Below are 6,000 nucleotides of genomic sequence, written 5' to 3'. Positions count from 1 at the left end.
TCTTAAATTCACTGATGCTTAAAGGGGGAAATAGCACTTAAAAGTGCTGTATTGGTACTCATGCTCGATCCACAAGTCTCCTCTCTCATCTGTTTCTAAAATGCTGGGCGGTGGAGGGAGAGGCAAGAACAGAGTCTTTAAAAGTGTCCTTTTCATGCTCACTCAACTCTCTCCCAGTTCTTGGATCCTGCATGTGACATGCAGGAGGACATGAGGATATGAAAATCTTCGACTGAATTCTGAATGGCACCTTTTGTTTCTACATAAGTGGGTGCCAGGGTTTGTCTGTCCATAAAAGGGGAGCTAGGACATGTACCTCACAGTTTTCAGAAGAGCTGAGTGGAATGTCTGACAGGTATCATTTAATATCTCTTACCTCCTTTCCTATCTGAGTGGAAGGATGGCATAGTATTCTTTATTTGCAAGTTCTATTTTAAATAAATTAAAGATTTAAAGAAATGTAAAGAGCACTTGAAGAATGAAGTAAATGCATCTCTGATTTTGAAGTTCTATCAAATTGAGAAGTCACTTCCTATTTATCTACATACCATGTTCATTCTCACTTTATAATGGTTCCTTCTGTCTGGAATCCTCTTCCTACTGCAGGTCTATGACTTGTTAGCCACCTCCTCTTCATCCTTCACATTTCAAATGAAATGCCATTATCTCATGAGGCTGGGTATAGTATAGTATAAAGTTAAAATTAAAATAATGATTGGAATTCTTATTTCTTAAAACCAGTGAAAGCAGTAAGATGCTGGGAGAAAGTGATAAAAGCTTAATCATCTATAAATTCCCTGACCTTCAGGGTAACTTGGAGGTACCCCTTTATTACACTTGCAAATTGCCCTACACTTCTTCATAGCACACAGCACAATTAATAATTATCTGTTCAATACCTGTCTCAGTGACTAGGCTACAGATAAAAGCAAAGAGGCTGTCAGCTCAGAATAAAAATAAGCTCCATGAGGGAAAATGTTGTTCTGGACTTTATTCCCGATACTCAACCTAGTTCCTGGCATATAGTAGGCACTGAATAAAGATTTACTGAGTGAATTAATAAATAAATGCAAGAATGAAGAGGTTATACTTCATGTTCATAAGTAATGCTTTACCAGAAAGGATATTTTGGGAAATAGACCACAAGCCCATACATATGGAATGATAGAAATCAATGAATAGAATATCTCACTCACTTTTCAATATAAAGCACTTCAGTATCAAAAGTCTGTACATGTTCTTTAACCAACGGCTGGGATGTGGTATTGTAAATGAGCTATATCAACATCTATATAGCAAGACGTAATAAACAAAACTGAAGTTAATAAATCAGTTGTGCGTGTGTGTGTGTGTATGTTTAGAATATACTATTAACATCCAAAGAAATAAGGAAGGAGAAGTGATTAAAAACAGTTGACTCTGGGGAGTGGATCTCAGGGTACTTCAAAGTGACTTCCTTTGTTTGGAAGTCCTTCTGTATAATTTTTAACAATATTTTGTATTTATTTTATGAAAAAAAACAAAAATCCTTATTCATTTTCTAATAATTCAGCCTCAATAATCAGTCACTCACTTCCCACTTAGTATCCTTTGCCTTATGATACTAAATTTCATATTTTCCACACTAAATTACAAGGTTCTTGACACCACATTCATGTCATACACATCTTTATACTCCTCATGATATATACTGCAACATGTTCTACATAGTATATATTAATATTTGTTGACTGGACTGACTAATGAATATTGAAGGTTATCATTTTTAATTCAAGTGAGTCATGTTTCTAATTTAATTTTCATTTATTTTCACACTCCCTAAAGGAGCTCATTTTTATAAGCAACCTCACAACTTTGGATTTGGTCATACCTATTTTCCCATTAAATGAATATTATAAGAACATATCATGAAGATAAAGGGGTTAATATATGACTTTCCATGTAGGAACACCTAAACATGTTGATGTTCCAGGCCAGCAACATGATATTTCCGGGTGAACATCTAATGACCCTACATGATAACCCAATGTCAATAACAACAACAACAGTGCTATAGAACTTCTGAGGTTATCTCAATGATCATCCATGAAATGGTTTACTATAGAATAGTATAAAGTCAAAAATTAAAATAATGACTAGGGTTCTAATCATTTTTTAAAACTAGTGAAAGCAGCAAAGACTGGGAGAAGGTGATAAAGTTTTAATCACCTATAAGTACAAAAAAATGTCTCTATGGTCATGCTATTTGTTGCATTTGAGAATCATAGTGTTATGCAATCATACAATCCCAGGGTCGAAGAGACCAGGAATGGTCATTTTTTCAATTTCCCATCCAGTGTGTCTTAACTTTTTACTAAAACATTCCAATAAATAGTCACCCTGCATGGCTAAACATTCTCTCCCAAAGAGACTAATGTTGATTCTAAAATGTTCTAATTTTTGGAAATTTTCCTTTATACTGAGGGAAAATAATCTATACATAACTTTAATGAGTTGGTATGACTCATTAAGGCCATCTAGAATGAATCCAACACTCATTTCCTGTTAGACACTTTCAGACATTTGAAGAATGGTTTTTGTGCTTCTGAGTCTTCTCTTTCCTTGACAACTAAATAGAGTATGACTCCCCGCCCAGTACTGAAGCCTCCCCTTAGAAACCACATCCACCCATCTGTAACCCCTAAATTATGGTTGCATTTCTGTCTTCAAGAATCTCTGTTACTTTGGGTTAAGTCTTAGAGAGAAACATGGAAAGACCTGGAAAACATTAAGATCCTGGTAACAAGGAAGTATATTAGAAAGAAATCTAAACATTTGTTCTTGGAAGGAATTCCCAATGTGAGACAAAGGCTTCCAAGGTCAAGAGTTTGGAACAAACCTAAGAAAACTTTTACCCTTCTTCCACCTACTAGTTTGTCTGGAGGTTGGAGTTAATTTTTAAGTCCTACATCATAGCAGCTCTGAATCGCTCTCTAGAACTATGGATACAGGACCTACAGCAGCAGGAGGCAGAATGAACAAGCTCTGTTTACACTTTTTTTTTTTTAGCCTTTGCAATTTTAATAGCTTGATTGTCGTTTCCCTTAGTAAAAGACTTAGCTCTAAGGTACCATGTAGTCCTGCTCATTTTTATTCTGCATGGATAAAATTACCTACCTTCAGTGTATGTTCCCCAGACTTTGAAAGCCACTGACCTTGTCAGAAACATCACCTTTGCCCCCGTTTAACTGACACCTTTGCAAATGCTCTGAGCCAGGGCTCTTATTAATAAATTTTCTTTCCATTGTTTCATTAATAGCTGAATTTCATTAAACCACTCTTTTCACTTCAAGGCAAAGGGATTTCTCATTGAAATAAGAACACTATTTTGAGTGCTCATAGAAAACTGAATTTAAGAGTTCCATGCAATTCCTCTTTTTTTTTCCCCTCAGCTCGTGTGATTATTCTTATTACCCTGAAGATAATCAATATGAAAACTGTCAAAATCTTTTCTAGCATCTAGCCTTTGAAAATTATGGTCTTCCATTCAGGAGATTTTAAAGCAAAGGATTCAAATTTAGGGCCTGTAGCTTTAGAGGATGCAAAGGATTATGTGGAAAATTCAATTGTTCCTTGGACTTCCATTTCTTATTTTGTTGGAAGCATCTCAGCTATGGCCTCAGAACTGAAAGTATACAGGTCATTAAAATGTTGCAGAAAAAAACAATCCCACGAGAAACCAAGCACAACACTCGGAGAGTTGGAGAACTCAGGTTTATTGAGCCGGCAGACCCAGACGAGCTAGTGCTCCAAAATTCTGGGGCCCTGTTTCAGGGGAGTCTTCTCCTTATATAGGGTAAAACATACAGCTATAATTGGTACAAACTGATTGGCTACAAATTACTATAGGTCATTGGCAGTTACAGAGCTCGGGAGTTGCCATGGGTTACACACATGGTAGGGGGTCCTAACAGGAACTTGTAGGAACCGGACATTCCATTCCTATCAGGACTAAGGTCACAATTTGCATTCTCATATTGGTTGCAGGTTGAAGTTAATGGTCACTTAAGTCTATGTGCAAAGGGTCTCAAACAAAGGCTTGGGGTGGGTGCCTGAGAGCAAGACAGTCTTCCCTTATCTGATCACTCTTAGTAATTCATTTTACTGTTTAACTGAGAGTGGCAAGCAAGCCTTTGCAAGATAGAGGAGAGTAAGCAATTACAAGTATGGAAGTTTCAATTTCCTCATCAAAAATAGGTAAGAAAGAAGATGTGAGTACTCATGGAAACCTTGGGGTAAACCAAAAGTGAGAGTCAAATTGAAAAGTGACATTGATGTTTTTCTTGCTATGACTAAATTAAGCTCTAAAATTTTATTATTCCCAAGTCATCTATGTTCGCATCCATTTTATTACAGCCACATTCTAGGTAATTGTCAAATTCCAATTTGGCTTAATTTTTAAGCTGTAGGGGTGTTATAGCAAATTTCAGCCCAAGAGCAGGTACTTGGGAATGGCAGAACTATCTTTGCTGGTGACAAGGAGAAAAGTGTGCAGGGTTTAGAAACACTTCTATACTACTGCCCTGCTTAGTATTGTGACAGCAAGCAGTGCTGATCATCAAGAAAGTCATCACAGATCTTAGGTCTGCTTCTCAGAATGTGCCTCCAAAAGTCTGCACTCATTCACTGGGGGAGCTTGTTTAAAAAATGCAAATACCTAGGTAGATTCAGATTAAAAACAAAAACCCCAAACTTTCAAATAGCTGACATCATGCAAAATTTCACCATGAAATCTCAGTCTTACAAGTCCCTTTATAGAATTGATCATTTACTAAATCTTTCCTTCTCTATATTTTATCTTCAATGTTTCAGAAAAAGATTTATCCCCACTCCCCTCACATACACGTTTCAAAGTCCCTACATAGATTGCTATGAAGAGAACAATGCAGATGTCAGCGGCTTCCCTTAAGAGATCTCAGAATCAGTCTATCAAAGGGCACATGCCCTGGGCTTTAAAGAGGGTGTTTCATTTCATGCTGATGAAATCATATACTGTAAATTCCTGACCTAAATTAGCATCACAAAGTCTGTGATGTATTCCTTCCTACTCTCATTTTCTGCATGTTCAAGTGTTTTCTACCTACTTTGCAATCTGCAATCCACTCCCTTTCCATTGCTTCTTATTGTTGTTTGCTTCTTCCTGTTTCTTGAAAATAAAAAGAACAATTGTTGATTGAAGTAATAAAACTCCCATAAGATAGAAACTTCTGACTGATCTTCACCATCAGAATTATAAAATTCTGACTTGTGATTCAACACTACTGCTTAAGAGTCACTTCTATCAGTTTCTAAGTTAGCACAATTCAGCATTTGCGTCCCCAGGAAGTCATAAAATACCCAGAAGAACTTAACATCTGTAGATCTCTATGGTGTCTGAAATTGTGCTTTTGCAGACTGATCAAAAAGAACTAAACCTCACCACTTCCTCAGGCCCCAGTCATCCTACCCTGCACCTTAGTCCGCCTTGCATATAAGCAATGAAGTCAGAATTTGCTCAAAAATATCTGCCCACAAGCCTGACACCCCTTTAGAGACATTCCTTGGAATTAAGACATTATCACAATTTATTCAGGTTCCTTTTACACTGCAAATAAAGAGAGGAAATGGCAGGAAGGTCACACGTTAGATTAGCATGTTATCAGATTAGCTTGTTGTCACCTTGAGCTAGAGGAAGTGATGCAGAGGATTGCTCAGTTTTAATAGGGTGCCAAAGCCAAAACATGGTTTGTGAACTCTTTGAAGAAGTGAACACTTATCTTTGAAATTCCTAACACATCTAACATAACATTGGTCTTTATATTTGTTGAAAAATATTTGGTGCAAAGAGCACCAAGAAGCAAACTGAAGTTATTTAATGTGTTTGCCAAAGGCTGGCTCTTCTTACCTTGGCTTCATCTGCCAAGTTACTTTTGACCTCAGCTTACTGCCTGTTGGTTATTGTCTTGACATTTCCTCCTTGTG

Source organism: Hippopotamus amphibius, chromosome 2 (genome assembly GCF_030028045.1).
Source record: "Hippopotamus amphibius kiboko isolate mHipAmp2 chromosome 2, mHipAmp2.hap2, whole genome shotgun sequence".
Lineage (NCBI taxonomy): Eukaryota > Metazoa > Chordata > Mammalia > Artiodactyla > Hippopotamidae > Hippopotamus > Hippopotamus amphibius.
This window is presented reverse-complemented; position numbering follows the sequence as displayed.